This window comes from Benincasa hispida, chromosome 12, assembly GCF_027475165.1.
Source record: "Benincasa hispida cultivar pf3 chromosome 12, pf3_genome.v1.1, whole genome shotgun sequence".
In the NCBI taxonomy this organism is placed as follows: Eukaryota; Viridiplantae; Streptophyta; class Magnoliopsida; order Cucurbitales; family Cucurbitaceae; genus Benincasa; species Benincasa hispida.
The window spans coordinates 48120636-48140389 of record NC_143489.1 but is presented as its reverse complement, the minus strand read 5'-3'; the positions used below and the strand labels follow the sequence as shown (position 1 = coordinate 48140389).

General features: G+C 34.4%; 1 long non-coding RNA gene across 2 annotated transcripts in view; it reads left to right on the top strand.

Moving 5' to 3' along the window:
• LOC150032035 (uncharacterized) overlaps window positions 1–18026 on the top strand; it is a 170057-nt gene extending 152031 nt beyond the window's left edge. For both annotated transcript variants that reach the window (XR_016525477.1, XR_016525478.1), the window contains one exon: window positions 17347–18026. This is a non-coding gene — a long non-coding RNA (uncharacterized LOC150032035). The remainder of the gene's footprint in view (window positions 1–17346) is intronic.
• The last annotated feature ends 1728 nt before the right edge of the window (window positions 18027–19754 follow it).

The window sequence follows — 19754 nt, the reverse complement described above, 5'->3', positions numbered from 1 at the left end:
CTAGTCCATTCAGACCTCATATGCGAGGACAACTCCGATCCGTCTGGCCCTTGTACGTGAAATCGACTCTAGCCAACTCCCGTTCAAAATCTTGATGGCAGATTCTTCTCATCTTCAAGGTTTGATGGCATATCCGCCCGATCTTCAAATACTCAATGGCATATTTCCCTTATCTTCAAATTTTGATCAAGGATACATAACAAGGCAAACCTTTCGAGGATCCTCACTAGGGTGATCAAATGGGAGAGTTGTATGCAGGCAGGGCCCCTTTCCATGACGAACAGGATATACGAGCGGCGCTACAAAGTAGACCTTGGGTGATCGAATGGGAGAGTTATAAGCCTTTGCGAGGCCCCTCCCATGACGATCAGGATACACGAGCTGCACTACAAGTTAGACCTTTCTGAGATCCTCCCTAGGGTGATCGAATGGGAGAGTTGTAAGCCTTTGCGGGGTCTCTCCCATGACGATCAGAATGTACGAACGGTGCTACAAAGTAGACTTTTTTGGGATCCACCTAGGGTGATCGAATGGGAGAGTTGTAAGCCTTTGAGGAGCGCCTCCCATGGCGATGAGGATACACGAGCGCATCAAAGTCGGGTCGATGAGATTAAAAAAAAAAAAACTTGTTTTGTTGTCCTCCTTTGGTTGCACCATAACTCCTACAAAAAAATAATAGAGGGGCAAGTTGGTAAAAAAAAAAAAAAAAAAAAAAAGAGAGCAAAAAAAAAAAATGAGCCCTAATTCCCTATCCTTCCTTCTTTCTCCCTTCTCCTCACTTAGAGTCCTATTGCAATCCAAGTCTGATTGACAAAGGATGGAAAGGACGTGAGAACGAAGGAGATCACACTACAAGATGAAGAAGATCATGCGTCCTACCAGTATACCTAAGTTCGATGGGATTTTTTTCTTCTAATTAGTTGAAATCTGATAAAATCACGGGTTACTCGAACTGAATACTGTTTATTTTGTTGTGGAACTCCGATTCTTGCTGAAATTAGTTAGGAGTCAACAAAAAAAGATCATGCTTGATTGGAGGTTGCCTGAATTAGGGGTCACGGTGGAGTTTTGGATCCCCGGATTCAACGGCGAGGAGTTTTGAGCTTAAGACTTGAGAGAATCTGGCATAAGCAAACAGTATGGAGAAGGAAATCTCGCTAAGGCTGGTATCGCTAACCACAAAGCAGATGGCTGCTGAGATAAAAAAAAAAAAGAAAAAAAATTAATAATAATAATAAAAAAAAGGAGAATCTCGTACGATCTCACACTCTCCCACAATCTCGCTCTCTCGAATGTCGCTCTCTCCTAAAATCTTGTTCTCTCCTAAAATCTCGCTCTCTCCACTCTGGCTCGAAATGCTCTCGCTGGTCTCGCTCTCTCCCACGATCTCACTCTCTCCAATGTCGCTCTCTCCCACAATCTCGCTCTCTCCTAAAATCTTGCTCTTTCCCACTTTCTCACTCAAAATCTCGCTCTCTCCAACGAGCCAGCCAAATCGGGTGAGATAAATGTCAAATCCGTCCAAAATTAAAATTTGTCCATATCCCAAATTTTATGAATATTCGAATGGTTAACCTTGATATTGAGTTATGAATAAAATTCCGAGTCAAAATTTGGCTATATTCCAAATTTTATCTCAAATTTAAATCAGCCTTAGTTTCTATACTCATTTCCAAGTAAAATTGAACATATCCCAAATTTTTATCTAAAACCAAAATTGATCAAGATTCAATTTCACCCCAAATTCTATTCCAAATTCGAATTAAATTAAATTTTCAATTAAAGTGGAACATTATAAAAGTTCAAATTAAAGTTTACTTGGCTTGTGTGTCAAACGAACAAGATTTCAAATCAAAATTTTGAGCTAAATTCTCATATTTTGATCATGATGGCATCAAATTAACAGAGTAAAAAAAAATCATACCTTGATCTCAAATTACATTCTTTTCAAAATCATCCACCCATACATGCATAAATATCGAAAAGGGGGCATTTGTTGAATGAGAAATTTTGGACCAATCACAAGTCACCACGTCGTTTGCAAAATTAACGAAGAATTTCTAAATCATTGACGTTGGGTCCAATTTTTGACACATCTCAAATTAAACTGAAGACAAGTTTCGATGACGTCACGTGGATGAATCAGATGAGATTAAATTGGTCCAATTTGATAATACTATTTGGGCTTAAAGTCCAAACTATAAAAAAAGTTGAATTGGACCCAAATTCCAGATCAGACCCAAAACAAATTAATTGGGCCCAAGGGTCAGACCCATGGACCAACCAACCCACGAAGCCCACTTGAGAACTCTATAAATAGAGAAGTTCTCTTCATTTGTAGAGGCAACATTTTTCTACACTCAGAAGACCCAGAGAGAATTCACTAACAAGCGAGAACTCCCAAGACTCTTGAAGCTGCACTCCTATAAGGCAGAAGACCTTTGAAGACACAAATACTCTTCCAAGACTTCTACTTCAAGCTTCCAAGACTCCTGAAGCTGCACTCCTATAAGGCAGAAGACAAGAAGACACAAATACTCTTCCAAGACTTCTACTCCAAGCTTCCAAGACTTCTTCTACAAGAACGTTTGGTACTTTCCTTCTTCAAGTCAAGCGCATCCACCCAATCGAGAGAGAATCAGAGGATCAAGTACTGATCGAACCACATCGCATCAAATCAACTCCAACATCACCAACTTAAGTTCAACTCCACGAAACACATTTCTCAGGAAACCTCATGTGAACTTTGGCACGCCCAGTGGGACCTTTCTACCTCTCATCTCTCTCTCGTCATCTGAGTCAAGAAATCTACAGATGGCACCAAAGAAAGTTACATCCAAAGCTACCGTCGCAAGCAACACTTACTTGCTCTGTCATCATGGAGGAAATCTATGGCTAGCTGATGGAATTTTCTAAAGGCAGGATCGTCATCAGAGAAAATCCCTTGTTTGAAACTATGCTTCTGTTACTGATCTATTAGAGAAAGATTCACATTTTGATGACTCTGTCATGATGACTGACGTAACGACTAAGTCGACCATGGCAGAGTTGAAGGTAAAGATAAATCTCCTAATGAAGGCTGTAGAGGAGCGAGATCATGAAATCGTTGCGTTAAGAGATCAGATACAGGCTCGAGATACTGCTGAATCAAGTCAATCCCATGCTACAAAAGCCAATGACAAAGGAAAGACTGTCTTGCAGGAAAGTCAGCCACCACAATTTTGCCTCCCTGTCAGTTCAACAACTCAAGGATATGATTACAAACTCCATAAGAGCTCAGTACGAAGGACCATTGCAAACCTCCTTTATGTACTCCAAGTCATACACCAAGAGAATCGACAACCTGAGAATACCAGATGGGTATCAACCTCCAAAGTTCTAACAATTCGACGGAAAGGGAAACCCAAAGCAACACATCGCCCACTTTGTAAAACATGCAAAAATGCGGGAACAAGAGGAGATCTACTGGTCAAACAGTTCGTCAGAACCCTCAAAGGGAACGCTTTTGACTGGTACACAGACTTAGAGCCTGAGGTGATTGATAGTTGAGAGCAACTTGAAAGAGAATTCTTGAATCGTTTCTACAGCACCAGACGCACCGTCAGCATGATGGAGCTGACAAACTCCAAACAACGGAAAGGGGAACCAGTCGTCGACTACATCAATCGATGGAGAGCTCTGAGTCTGGATTGCAAATATCGATTCACCGAGTTGTCTACTGTGGAAATGTGCACGCAGGGTATGCATTGGGAACTCCTCTACCCCGTACCTTTGAAGAATTAGCGACCCGCGCTCACAACATGGAGCTAAGTATCGCCAACCTACGAGGGACTTTTTGAACCACAAACCGAGGAAAGACCCACTTCCCTCGATTCCGACGGCTGGCAATTTCGGTAGAATTTCTCCCAAGAAGCTTTCTCAATAATCATCCAGAGAAAGTATTAGAAGTTATTGCATGTCACACTGTCTGCATAGTGGAAGTCGACAACAATCATGTGACTACCGAAGAAGTCAAAGACTCAGAAGAAATGAAGCCAAGAACTTCTGTCTTCGATCGTATTAAGCATTCATGTGATCGATCTTCGGTCTTTCAAAGATCGAGTATGGGCACGATAGAAGAAGAAGACCAATGTCCAACGACTACTTCTGCTCAAACTTCAGCCTTTAAAAGGCTAAGTATATCCACATGAAAGAAAGATGTCTAGCATCTGCTTTTGATCATCTCAAGACAACAAGCGATCAACGTAAAGGAAGGATGAAAATCTTGAAGCCAATGTCATTCCATGAAGAAAACAACGACGAAAAGATTCACAGTCGTGTCCCTTCACGCATGAAGAGGAAATTTTTTTTGTTGACATAAGTACAGAAAGTTTTTTGATAGTGAAGCCAAAACTCATCGTATTGACGAATCCTACAAATGAAGAGGATAATCAAAACCATGATGAAATAAGAGCTTCTGAAGTTTAAATGAAAAAGCTCTTCATCGCAAGAACCTAAACAGCATGATGCTCCTAGCCAGCATGAGCTTAAAATGTGAACGACCCAAAAAAAAAAATTGTATGAACTACGTTACGACTTGATCCTTTCCATTATACAGGGTAGGCAACTTAAAGAAATTTAAGTTCAATCGTACATAAAAAGGAAAAAAAAAATCTCTTTGAACTACATTATGACTTGATCCCTATAAGAAGTGTATGTGCGAAAGAAACTTCAAGTTCAGTCCAGTTAAAAAAAAAAAAAAAAAACTTGAACTACGTAATGATTCGATCCCTTTCTTTAAAAGTACGAAGGAAACTTAAAGAAATTTAAGTTTAGTCCATCAAAGAGGTACCACAACCACCTAATACTACAAGATTAATGCTGATCATCCCCGTCAAAGAATGACACTTCAGATTGAAGATGCTCATCCCTATTAAGGGCAACACAATGGGTTGAAGATGTTCATCCCACGTAAGGAGCCAACACAGTAAATAAAACGCACACACGTAGAATGCGCTTCGCTTCTTCTTTAAAAGTAAACTTATACTCTCCTCCATCTTCAAGTTTAGTGGCTCCATCGATGCTTCATCTTCATGCTCAAAGTCACAAAGTCAAGCCTAATGCCAAAGCTTCATGCTTCATCAAACTCAAATGCAAAGAATTTGTCGATGTTTTGTCAAACTCAAGTGTGAAGGTCTCGTCGATGCTTCTCCATATTTACGTTCAGAGGCTTCATCAATACTTCTCCATCTTTAAGTTCAAAGGTTTCGTTGATGCCTCTCCATCTTTAAGTTCAAGATTGGCATGCATGGCCCCACTTCTATCTTCAAGTTAAAGGTCGGTGTGTATGACTCCGCTCCATCTTCAAGTTCAAGGTCGGTGTGCATGGCTCGGCTTCATCTTCAATGACTCGATCTACAAAATCATGATGCAGCTTCGCTTTATCTCCAAACTAATGACGCGGCTTCACTTCATCTTCAAAGTTGTGGCGTGGCTTCGTTTCATCTCCAAACTAATGACGCGGCTTCACTTCATCTTCAAAGTCGTGGCGTGGCTTCATTTCATCTCCAAACAAATAGCGCGGCTTCGCTTCATCTCCAAGTCGTGGCGTGGCTTCGTTTCATCGCCAAACTGATGACGCGACTTCAAGATCTTCAAAGTTGTGGTGCGGTTTGGTTTCCTCTCCAAAATATTGGTACAACTACACCTCTTCTCCAAAATTTGTGTAGCTTCGCTTCCTCTCCAAAAATGTGGGTGTGGTTCTACCTCATATGCAAGATCAAGTATGGTTTGTCTAGCTCTACCTCATATGCGAGGACGACTTTAGTCCATCCGGCTCCACCTCATATGCGAGGACAACTCCGGTCCGTCTGACTCCGCCTTGTACGCGAGATCGACTCTAGCCAACCTAACTCCATTCAAAATCTTGATGGCACATTCTTCTCATCTTCAAAGTTTGATGGCATATCCGCCTCATCTTCAAATACTCAATGGCATATTTCCCTTATCTTCAAATTTTGATCAAGGAGTAACATAACAAGGCAAACCTTTCGAGGATCCTCCCTAGGGTAATCGAATGGGAGAGTTGTATGCCTTTGCGGGGCCTCTTCCCATGATGATCAGGATACACGAGCGGCGCTACAAGGTAGACCTTTCCGAGATCCTCCCTAGGGTGATCGAATGGGAGAGTTGTAAGCCTTTGCGGGGCCCCTCCCATGACGATCAGGATGTACGAACGGTGCTACAGATCTTTTCGGGTCCACCTAGGGTGATCGAATGGGAGAGTTGTAAGCCTTTGCGGGGCCTCTCCCGTGACGATCAGAATGTACGAACGGTGCTACAAAGTAGACCTTTTCAGGATCCACCTAGGGTGATCGAATGGGAGAGTTGTAAGCCTTTGCGGGGCCCCTTCCATGACGATCATGATACATAAGCGCACCAAAGACGGGTCGATGAGATTAAAAAAAAAAAACATGTTTTGTTGTACTCCTTTAGTTGCACCGTAACTCCTACAAAAAAATAGTAGGGGGGAAAGTTAGTAAAATAATAATAATAATAATAATAATAATAATAATAATAAAAAAAGAGCAAAAAAAAAAAAAAAGAAAAGGGAAGCCCTAATTCCCCATCTTTCCTTCTTTCTCCCTTCTCCTCACTTACAGCTTTCTATTGCAATCCAAGTCTGATTGACAAAGGATGGAAAGGATGTAAGAATGAAGGAAATCACACTACAAGATGAAGAAGAGCATGCGTTCTGCCAGTATTTATATAGCTAAGTTCGATGGGATTTTTTCTCTACTAATCAGTTGAAATCTGATAAAATCACGGGTTACTCGAACTTAATACTGTTTATTTTGTTGTGGAACTCCGATTGTTGCTGAAATTAGTTCAGAGTCAACAAAAAAAAATCATGCTCGATTGGAGGTTGCCTGAATTAGGGGTCACGGTGGAGTTTTGGATCCCCAGATTCAACGGCGAGGAGTTTTGAGCTTAAGACTTGAGAGAATCTGGCATAATAATTAATTGTTTATTGAATCGTCACTCTCTTTTCTATTTTAGTTTACTTTGTATTATTTCTCTTAGTTTTATCTTTTTTAGTTCTAATAATTAATTGTTTATTGAACTATGATCAATGGAGCTATCATTCTTTCTCTTCTATTGATTCATTTATAAGTTTTACATTTGTATATTTTTTTCTCTAGTTAAATTTGTGCATAATGTTGCACATCATATTTTTATGATATATTTCTTTGGTATATTGCTTTAGTTTTAATTTGTGCATAGTGCAACACATCATATCTTAGTTATATTATTATTTGATATATTGCTTTGTTAGTTTTAATTTGTACATTGTTGCACTTCATATTTTTATAATATGTTTCTTTTATGGGACTTTATTGTTCTACTATTATCTGGTATATTGTTTGAACTATAGATTGTTCAAATAATTATTATTTTTCTCTTCTAATGTCCATCATTAGTTGCTTTTTATATTGTTTTCTAATTATAATTTTTCTCTTCTAGTTTCACTTTTATATTTTATGTGATTCAGATGTGGACTATTCTAATTTGTGAATTGTTAATTATATGAGTGATGTTCTAGTTTCACTTTATTGCTATTCTTGGTAGATTTTTTTTCTCTTTTAAAGTAGAATATTGAATTAAATTTCTTTGGGACTAGAAATATAATTTTTTAATACTTTTTTGCACGGATGGTTTAATTGTTTTCCCGTTTCTATTTTTTGTGACATTCTTTTGGTTGTTAGTTACATTGTTTCTACTATGGATGAATTTCTCTCTTCTTCTGTTAGTGTCTGACATTCTTTAATTAGTTCCTTTTTTTTTCTATATTTTATTTGCTTGTTTTTATAGTTCTAGCTTTATTTTGTCTCGTTGTCTACTATTATTTCAACATTATTGTTTTTCTAATGTTATTGCACTAGATTGTTCCAATTTCCCCTCCCTCTTCTACGGTCTCTTTTTATGTGACATTCTTTTAGTTTTACCGATATTTTGGATTGTATTTGCACTATACAAGGGTTCAAAAAGTCTTACTATTTTTTCTTTCTGTGAATTTTTTTTTAACTATGGATTGTCCAAATTTTTATCACTCTCTCTTCTCCTTATTAGTTAACTTTTTGAAATTTATTAATTGATTTATTAATTTTGTGCTTCATTTTACACATTATTATAACTCTCTTGATATATTATGTATTACTTTCTTGTGTGTTTTATTATTTTTGGTACCTTCTTCTTTTAGTTATTTGATTATATTATATATCTTTGGGATGTAGCATTTATTTGTTTGTTGGGGCATAGTTGCCATTTGAATTTATTATTTTTTTTACTTTTTTTGTGTCATGGTCTCTCGCTTTAGTTTTCTATTCATTTTAATATTAGTATTTATTTTTTATTACTTCCTTATTTTACCCATCTGGTCATTTTTAGGAGATTTTTTTTGGCATAGTTGCATTTTGCACTATGGATGATTTTTTTTCCTAACTTTTTTATGTGCCATCTGAGCTTCAGTTTTTGTATTAATTTTTTGTGTTGTTATTTATTTTTGGTACTGTTTTTATTTTATTTATTTGGTCATTTTTAGAAATAGATTCTTATGTGTTGGACAAATATAAAATTTATTTTTTTTCACCCTTAGTCTATGTTGTGTTGGTTTTTTGTATGGGCACATTCTTTTAGTTTTATTTTATTTGCTTTCTACCATAATTTGGTGCATAGACTCTTCAAATATCTTCATATAGTTTCACATTATTTTTTTTATTTTATTATTCTTTGCACATTTTTATTTTATACATTTGGAATTTTTTTAGGTAAGAAATATTATATATTTCTTTTGGACACAAGGTAGAATTTATCTATTTATTTTGTTTGGCATGATGGATAGTTTATTTATTTTTTTTTCACTCTTTCTCTTCCCTCTTTTGATTCAATTGAAGTATTTGGTTCTAGTTTGGTAATATGGTTTGTTCACAATTTTTCACTTTCTTTATTCTCTATTTTATTATTTTTGGTATATATATATATATATATATATATTATTTTACGCAATGGTTGTATTTGCACAATTAATTATTCAAACAAAAACACCCTCTCTGTTGTGTGACATTTTTATTCTTCTAGTTTAATTGGGCTTGGTTCTCTATTATGGATTTATTTGGTATATTTTTTCTATATGGATTGTTATAATCCAAATTTTCCCCTTTCCCTTCTATTTTCTCTTTTATGTCACATTCTTTAGTTTCACTTTAGATTTTAGAGAAAATTTTATGAAATCTCTTTATAAATTATGGATGGTATTTTTGTAGTTTGTTTCACTTTAGTTTCACTTATGTATTTAAGTACTTTTTTCTCTTTTATGTAACAATTTTTTTAGTTATATCTTATTTGGTACATTTGTCTGTTTATTGAACTATGAATTGGCTATCGTTCTTTCTCTTCTATTGTGATATTCATTTATAACTTTTACTTTTGTATATTATTTTCTTCTTAGTTCTACTATATTATTTATTATATTGATTTGTTAGTTTTGTGCATAATGTTACATATTATTTTTTTAGGAGTACTATATATAATCTCTTAGTTAAATCCTTTTTTGGGTCTAATATTTAATTCCTCACTCTCTCTTCTATTTTTGTTTTACTTTGTGTGTAATAGTTGGTATATTGCTTTGTTAGTGTTAATTTGTGCAAGCACATAATATTTTTATAATATATTTCTTTGGTATATTGCTTTAGTTAAATGTTGCACATCATATCTTAGTTCTATTATTATTTGATATTGCTTTTTAGTTTTAATTTGTGCATTGTTACACATCATATTTTTATAATATGTTTCTTTTATGGGACATTATTTTAGTTCTACTATTACTTGTTTGTTTGAATAGATTGATCAAATAATTATAATTTTTCCCTTTTAGTGATCATTCTGCTTTTTATATTAGTTTCTTATTACCTTCTTGACAAAATATCATGAATTATTCTTATGAAATTATATGTATATTTTTTGTCTTCTATTCTTTTCTTCTGTCCATTTTATGACATTTTTATAGTTTCATTTTTTTGTGTATTATTTTCTTTGGTTCATTATTCTTATATTGATTTGTTAGGCTTGCTTCAGCCTTTGTGTTCCTTTTTTTTTTAATTATTATTTTTCCTTTTTCTTTATTTGGTCTTTTTTTGAAACATTAAATCTTGGACCAAATGAAGTTTTTGTATTAACAGTGGATGCTTTTATGTGGACATTTTTTTATACTCTGTTTTATTATTTTTGTATTTTTTTATTTAACTCATTTGGTCCTATTTTATTTCTTTGGGATCAAATGTGGAATTTATGGTTTAATATTTTTTCATCCTCTCTATTAAGTGACTATGGATTGTTCAAATGTTTCTCACTCTTTTCTCTCTTTTGTTGTTTGATTATGTGACATTCTTTGACTCCACTTTTGTTATATTATCTTATTTGGTCATATATTATTATTTAGTATATTGATGTGTTAGTTTTATATATATTTCTTGATGATTACTTCTACTAGATTTTGTTATATTTTATTTCTTTGGTATTTTTTGTTCTTTTGGTGTGGTTGAACTGTTCAAGTTTTTAACGTCTCTTTGATGTGTGATATTATTTTAGTTTTCTTGTTTGGTTGGATATACCTTTTATATATGTTTTTTTAATAGCTTTATCTTGTTGAAGTTAGCCTAGTTCAAATGACATATTAGTTCAAATGACATATGATAGTAGAGCCTAGTTCAAATGACATACGGTAGTAGATCTTTGGTTTGAATCCCCCACCTCTATTGTACTAAATAAAAAAAAAAGTAGTTTTATCTTTCTTTCTTTTTTTTTAATCTTGTTTTGTTGTACTACTAAGTCGAGTCTATCGATGATAGACATATCTGATCACTTTGACAAAAATGACATTTACAGATGACTCACAACCCATATACGAGAGTAAAAGTGGGCTCGCTTCTATGAGAACATTTCAAATGGCTTATATTCTCTAAAACTCTCATGAATTCTTTTTTTTTTGGGTATTTTATTTGGGGTTTTTTCTCAAATTTAAATGCTCTTTTTTTCTACTTCTTTGATCTCTTCACTTTTCCTTCTTCAAATCTTTTCAATCTCTCTCCTTTTTACTTCTATAAATATTCAAAACTTTTTTCTTCCTTTTTCTTTAATTATTTTTTTTTTAAAAAAACTCTTTTTCAAAAACATTTTCTCTTAACTTTTTTTCACTTAAAATTTTGTTTAAACAACCCCCCCCCCCCCCAAAAAAAAAAAAAAAAAACTCCTCAAAATATTTTATTTTTTTCAGCTCACCTTTTTATTAAAAAAATAATAATAAATAACTCTCTTTTTCCCCAACATTTACTCAAAACTCTTCACTTCAAAATTTGTTTAGATAACTCTCTTTCTCAAACTTTTTTCTTTTAAATTTTATTTTTGCAAAATTTATTACACATAAACATTTTTCAAGGAAAAAAAAAAACTTTTTTAGTTCCTAGGTTTTAGATCTAGTTTTTATTTAGTCCAACGGTTTCAAAATGTTAATCCTTAAGTTATGAGATTTGTTTTAATTTAGTATTTAAGGTTTCAAAATGCTACAATTTCACCCTTGACATTTGAGTTCTTTTCTAATTTGATCCCTATGTTTCAAGATTTAAACTTTTAAACCGATTTTTCACTAAATACTCACCTTTTATCTTTATGTTAATAAATTTTATTAAAAGGATTATAATTAATTAAGTTTCACTATTTTATTTATTGTTTTTAAAATTCTACTTTATGTTTTTAATTAATGAATAGAAATTTGAGATTAAAAATGTAAAATCTTGAAATCCTAGACCAAATTGAAAAGACATTTTGAAATTTAGGGATTAAATTGAAACAAAATTTAAAGACTCATAAATTTAAAGACTAAAAACGGGGACTAAAAAGGGTTATTAACCCCTTGGGGACTAAAAAGGTATTATTCCCCTTTTTGAACTTATTTTCTAAACATCTTCTGAGCAAAACATTGATGATCCTTTTACAAAGACCCTCACGACTAAAGTGTTTGAAGGTCACCTACAGAGTCTAGGTCTACGAAGTTTGTAAACTAGGACAAGTGGGAGAACTTTTGGGAATATGCCCTAGTTTATTGTATTCATATGTTTATTGTACTCATATTGTTTCTCACTTAAATTCAATATTGTGATACTCCACTAGGAGTTTTAGTCCAAGTGGGAGTTTGTTGGATTTTATGTCCTAAAACTTGTAGTTTGTAAATTAATAAACATATTCTATTTTATTTTTTGATAAAGTTGTTATTGAAATTGTAATCTTGAATGCAATAAACTAAGGTCATGAGGCTATTTAATGTAGTTTGAACTTTATGTAGTGACATAAATGTGGATAGAGTTCAAATATATAGCCAAAATGGTCTATAGTATATGAATAAGGTTGAGCGCCTTATTCTGGGGACACTATAGATGCACCCCACTTTGTAGTTAGAACAAACGATGTGATCCTGAATCGTTCATGTGGAGACATGAAAGTTGAGGCGTTCTATATAAAGAGTTTACATAAGACTAAACCAGGAAATAGTCACTTTTTACGTTCTAAATGTCGTTTAATGTATAAAACTAACTATTTTGTTAATTGATGACCTAGGTAACTTAATCTTAATCCTGAGCTAACTATGAAATCCTGTTCACTCAGAATTATCCTTAGATCTGCATAGGTTAGGGCAGCTCATTATCGCTGGCCCAATAAGCCTCCCATTTCCGGGGTAAGATCAAGTGGATAGCTGGGAACATAGGGTGCAAGACGGAATTCACTCCTACCCATTATAGGGATAATAGATAGATTGTTCCCTTTAATACTATATCCAGATCTTGGACAAGGGGCCCCACCCTCTCCTTGGCTCGAGAGGGTTTCGGTTTATAGGTTGGATCTTAAACCAATTGTTCATTAGAGGATCAATGGAACTTAAAAAAGAAGATGTAGTCTTGGGGGTAAAACGGTTTTATGACCCAGCTGAGATTAAGAACAACCTATGAAGGATTAGCTTACTAATCATGGTTATATCAAATGGACACAAATATATCTATAGTGAGAGGAGTGCAACTACGAGACTATAGTGGAATGACCCGTTAGTTAACGAATGTTGATTAGCTCCGTCTAAAAGAGTTTTAGCCAGCTAATCTCGGATCGTTGGAGCCCATGATCTATAGGTCCATTAGGTTCCCCTACTAGCTCATATGGAATAAACTTAGAACAGTATGATAGAATAATTCGAATTGTTTGAATTAGGTGAAGAGAGAGAAACCGACAAGTATATGTGATATAGTAGTCGGTTTTATAGTTTAGAGATATAGCTTTAATATTTAAATATGATTTAAATATCAAGAATGTGGATACGTTCATATTCGGAAGCTCGAAAATAATGGAAATGGTCAAAGATGTAAAAAGTCAAAAAGTTGACTTTTGACTTTGAAAAGTCAAACTTTGACCAACATTATATTCAAATATGATTTTAATTTCAAGAAAATAAATGCGGATTCATGCTCGGGAGGTCAAAATTAGTCAACACGAAAAAATCATAAAAAGTCAAAATGTTGACTTTTTGGTCAAAGTTTGACTTTGACAAAATGACTATTTTGCCCTTTGACTAAAGTTAGTGGGAAAATCCAAACTTTTGTTGGATAATTTCACTAACAAAATAGTGGGTTAGGTGTTGGCTTATAGTGGAGACATTAAGCCCACTTAGATAGTGGATTCTAGGTGTTGGGTTTTTACGAATTGATTTCATGCAATTTTTGCATGGCCTTTTTCTATAAATATGGGATTCGAATTTGGATTAAAAATTTTACCCATTTGCCAAAAATTTTTTCAAATTTGGGCTGAAAAAAAAAAACACTATTTTAAGGAAAATTCATAACCCAAAACCCAACCCAAAAAAGCATTTCTTTTCCATCTCTTTTTCTCTCCGGTTTCTTCATCAACCGGGTCCCACAATTTGGTTTTGAGTCTAGAGAATAGTAGATCAAATCTAGTGGTGGTTTGAAAGATTTTAGGTCGAGATTCAGCAAGGAAAAGTGATTTTCGGGAGCTTCAAAAGTAATCTTTAATTTACTGTTTTTTCCTTCAATTGCATGCTTTTTTTCTTTAAATTAAAAGCAATTAGAGTGTAATTAGATCCTTATTCCACTGCGTATGTCTCGTGTTCCATCAAAAACAAGGTTACTATTGGCCGAGCCTTCGAGACAACGTCATGCAATTTACCAAGACTTGCCTTGTCTACCAACAAGATAAGGTCGAAGGGCGAAATTAACGGGTCTTTTGGAGCCCCTACTGTGCCCTTCTAGACCATGGGAAAGTGTGTCTCTCGACTTCATCACCCATTTGCCCAAGGTTAAAGAGTTTGAATCGATCCTTGTTATCATTGACCGGTTCTCAAAATATGCCACATTTATCCTAACGTCGAAGATGTGTACAGCTGTGAAGACTACCCAACTGTTCTTCAAGCACATTGTGAAATTATGGGGCGTCCCCGTGAGCAATGTTAGTGATCGGGACGGGAGATTCACTGGGACCTTCTGGACAGAATTGTTAAAGATATTGGGATCAGCACTGAACATTTCCTCTAGCTACCATTCCCAAACAGACGGCCAGACGGAACGCTTTACAACATGCTCGAGGAATATCTGTGTCACTTTATCGATGCTAGACAGAAGAACTGGGTCCAGTTGTTAGATATTGCTCAGTTCAGCTTTAACAGCCAACAAAGTTCCGCAACTAGAAAGACGCCCTTCGAGGTAGTGTACGGCAGACAACCACTCATGCCACATCTGGTGGACCATCCCTATGCGGGCAAAAGCCCTCAGGCACACAATTTCACCAAGGAGTGGAGCCAAACCTCTGAAATAGCTCGCACCTGTCTAGAAAGAGCGTAAAAAATGACGAAGTGAGCTGATAAGAAGCGGAGGCCCCTCGAGTTTCAAGCTAAAGTACTAATCAAGCTGCGACCAGAACAGTTCCGTTTCTGAGGCCAGAGAGACCAACGTCTAGTACGAAAATAAGAAGGGCCAGTGGAAGTGATTGAGAAGGTCGGGAAAATCTTGTATAGGGTTCAGCTACCCTCATGGATGAAGATCCACCCTGTCATCCATGTGAGTATCCTGAAGCCCTATCACCCCGATCCCGATGATGAGCAACGGAATATATTGATGCGCCCACCTGTCACGATGAAGAATTCAGCTGAAAGGGAAGTTACACAAATTATGGATAGATGTACTCACCGTATCGGAAGACCGAGACGAGAACTGAAGAGTTCTTAGTGAAGTGGAAGGACCTCCTTGACGAAGAAATCAGTTAGGAGCGCGTGGAAGACTTGAAGAATGCAGTTCCAGCAATCGCCGAGTTCGAGCAGGGTCAGTTGACAGGGACGTCAACCAATTAAGTGGGGGAGTGTCACGGTCATCTTGTCCAGGGCCTGTTGGCCATGGCTACATGACCGATCCAACCCCTTTTTATTATGCTTTCATGTCAGGTATTGTATTAGTTTAGTTAGTTTGCTTTCTTCATATTTTTGTTGTAAGTGACCGCTCGCCCTTTTGCATATGCAAGAGTATCAGTTGGCTTTTTGTTCAGAATGCACTATATGGAGATAAGACTAATCATCACTTCCCCATATCTGGAGTAGTACTCTATAAAGCTGTTGTTGTTGCTCATTCAAACCCCTCTTTCATATAAACATTTTCTCAAAGCATTTTAGATTCAATTTTGTTTTTTTGCAAAAATTCATTTTCATAAAACTTCTCAAAATACTTTTTCAAAAAATTTTTTGTACCTTTTTTTTTGTTTGCAAAATCTTTCTCCTTAAAAAAAACTCTCATCATATTCTCACACTGTTTTCTTCCTTTTTTTCAAGAGCGTTATCTTTCAAAAACTCTACTCAAAATATTTTCTCGAAGCTTTTATTTATTTATTTATTGGGTTTTAAACTATTTCTGAAATATTTGCTGCAAACTATTTTTTTTCACAATATATTCTCAATTCGTTTTTTCAATTTAATTTTTCTTTTGAAAAAAATCTCTCTTTCAAAACTATTTCCACTTTTAAGTTTTCTTTCAAAACCCCTATCTCATCATTATTTTTTCTTTATTATTATTATTATTATTATTATTTTTGCAAAAATTCATTGCATAAAACATTCAATCTCTTTCAAAAATATTTTCCTAAATCCTTTTGCAAAAACTCTTTCCAAAACATTTTTTGTTTTCAAATATTTTCCCGAACCTTTTTCTTTTTCAAAAACTCTCTTCTTCGAAAAACTCTCTTTTTAAACATTTTCGCAAACTTTTCTTTTCAATTTTTGTTTCAGCAAAACTCCATTCCAAAAAAAAATTCTTAATCTTTTCCACTTCAAATCTGGTTTTGTTTTTCAAAATATTTTCTCAAACTTTGTTGTTCCTTTTTTTTTTTTTTATCGAAAACTCTCTTTCAAAAACATTTTCCAATTTTTTTACTTTAAATTTTGTTTCAAAACCTCATTCAAAAATAATTTCTCAATTTTTTTTTTCTCTTTAATTTTTTTTTTTAAAAAAATTCATAAAAGAAGTAGTCAAACATTTCAAACTTTTTTCTCTTAAAAATTTATATGTTATTTCAATTTGTTAGATAACTTTAGTGCTCTTAAGGTAAATTCTCTATTACATTATTTATTTCAAATATTATTGAGCAGTAATTCTTCTACTTCTATATTGTTGTCTCTTTAAGAATGTAATTGCCCTTTATCTCTCTTATATTCAGTAAATTTGAGGTGGTGTAAGAAAAATTAATTGATCGAGAATCAAATTTTCTATTTCATCTTATCCCTACCTTATTGTTTTTTTATTTTTTTAGCTATAATGTGTACCTTCTGTTTTTCTAATTTTATTTTCATATGAAGATTATTATTATGTATGTGGTTGAAATTTAGGGTGGTTAATGAAGGTTAGATTTGGTCATCTTTATATTTATGCTTGTTGTCTTGTAGTAAACATTTGCACCTTGCTTTTCAGGAAAATTTTCCTTTACCTCTTTTGAAAAATTATGTATTGCTTTTTTTCTTTTTTTCTTTTTCCTCCTTTTTTTCTTTTTTCTTTTTTCTTTTTTTATGTGAGTGATCTTCTAGTTTTACTTTTTATTTTATTTTATTTTTGTTACACTTATCTAGCTCTTTTCTTTTTTAGTAGATTATTATATATTAAATTTCTTTTAGACATTTTAATTCGTGTCCTACTATTGTTTGGTAATTATTGTTTTTCTAATGTTATTGGGCGAGATTGTTTTAGTTTCTTTTAATTTTATTTTTTATATTTCCAGCGAGATTCCATGATCGAGCAGTGAGATTTGACAAAGTTTCATTCGAGATTTCATTTCCAGCGAGATTCTGATGGAATTTTCAAGCGAGATTTTGAGCAAGATTTCTAGTTCGAGCGAGATTCTAATGGAATTTCGAGGGAGAGATCGAGTTCGAGCGAGATCTTGATCAACTTCGAGCGAGATTTCGAGCAAGGAGTGAAAGATCAAGTTTGAGCGAGATTATTGAGCCGGTTTTCAACGAGAGATCGAGTTTTAGCAAGATTCAAGCAAGTCGATGAGCCAACAGTAAGATTGAATCAGTTCAGTGAGCGAGATCCAGCGAGATCAGTTGGTTCGATCAGTTTTCTCCTTTGCATGATGTCTTGCGATATAAGAAGATTGAAGTAGAACTCAAGCATGCATCCATTGAGTTTTTGCTAAAAAAATTCGAGTTGAAGAAGGTTTTCTTCAAGTGGATGCAGTGTGTTCTTCTCCAAATTCCTTTCATTCAAGCTTATTTTGAGTCTCACAACTAAATCTAAAGCTCCAAGAGAATAGTAGGGAAGATCTTGAGGTGGTTCATAGGAGATTTGGAGAAAATTTGCAGCTGAATTCGTGATTCAATAGGTTCTACAAAGGTATTACTTGAAACCATCTTATTATTATATGAGCATGCTTTATTTAAAGCCAAAATTAGTGAATTAGAATGCTTATTGATCCTTGTTGCTTCCGCTGCATGCTGATATACTCCTTCATTGGGAAGCCACTAAGTGCATACTAAGATATCTAACATGGTCAAAGGATGCTAGAATAACCTATCAAAGGTCAGAGGAATCTGAATTTAACCTAGTTTGGGAATGTTGACTAAGAACTTTGCTTAGGAAAATGACAAAAGAAGATCCTTATTGGGTTATATATTCCTACTAAGGGAAATATAATTAGTTGGAATGCCACCCTACAATCAATAGTGACTTTATCAACAATAGAGGCATAATGTATTGCTTTTACAGAGGCAATCAAAGAAGGTTTATGGCTAAAAGGATTGGTGAATGATCTCATATTAAATCAAATAGTAGTTGATATCTACTGTGAAAATAAGAGCACCATTCACCTCTCGAAAAGTCCAAAATATCATAGTAGAACCAAGCACATTGATGTTAAATATCACTTCATCAGAGACAAAATTGAAAATGGAAAGATACAAATTTTAAAAGATCATACTTTTGACAATCATGTAGACATGCTCACAAAACCTGTGTCGAAGTTAAAGCTCCATAAGTACCTCGAGCTAATAGGCTTCGATTTTCCTGAAAAGGATAATATTGATCAGATCTGAAAGACACTTGAAGAAAATATAAAGACACTTAGAAGCTAATGTTGTTATCACCTCAGATTTAACAGAGGCAGACCTATGGCACAACAGATTGTCTCACATTAGCTCCAAAGGCCTTAATGCCCTATCCAAACAAGGAATTTTGCCCAAGGAGATCAGTAATAAAATGTCTTTATGTAAACACCGTGTGTTGGAAAAAGTTAAAAGACATTCATTCATCAAAGCATAGCATACAACAAAGGGCATGCTAGACTACATCCATACAGATTTATGGGGGATAACCTCAATTCCAAGCCTAAGTGGTCAAGGTATATACATCCTTTACATATGATTTTTCAAGAAAAAGCTGGTTGTATTTTCTAAAAACAAAGGATTAGGTTTTTGGAAAATTTAAAGAATGGAAATCAATGATAGAAAAATAGGCAACAAAGGAAATCAAATACCCTAAAACTGATAATGGTCTGGAGTTCTATGGTGAGGAGTTTAAACCTTTTCTATAAAGAAAATGGAATAACAAGACACAGTACAATGAAGCAAACCCCTCAACAGAATGAGGTAGCTGAGAGGCTAAATAGAATTATCATGGAAAGAGTAAGGTTTCTTTTGTCAGATGTCATCCTAGAAGAGAAGTTTTGGGCTGAAGCAACTACCTATTTAGTGTACACTAAATAGAAGTCCTCACACCTCCCTAAATATCTTAAAATTGAAGAAAAGTGGACCAAACACCCTCCCAATCTAAATGACCTTAAGATGTTTCGTTGTGTTGGGTATGCTCATCATAATCAAGGGAAACTTAAAGTTAGAGCTACTATGTTTATGTTTGTTAGTTTTGTGGAAGGTGTGAAGGGGCTCAAACTTTGGCATCCCACTGAGAAAAGATTTATAATCAGTAGGGATGTTACCTTTAGAGAAAATGAGATAGAGGAAACATCAACTTATACCTAGAAAAGTCCTAAAGAAGAAACAACAACTTATACCACTAATTTTGAGGTGGAGAATGTTACAGAACAAGATCCTAACTCTAACATAGAAGAGATAGAGGAAGCATCAAGTGTTCATGTAGAGGGTGTTGAATGTCCTCCTAATCTAAGTCAAT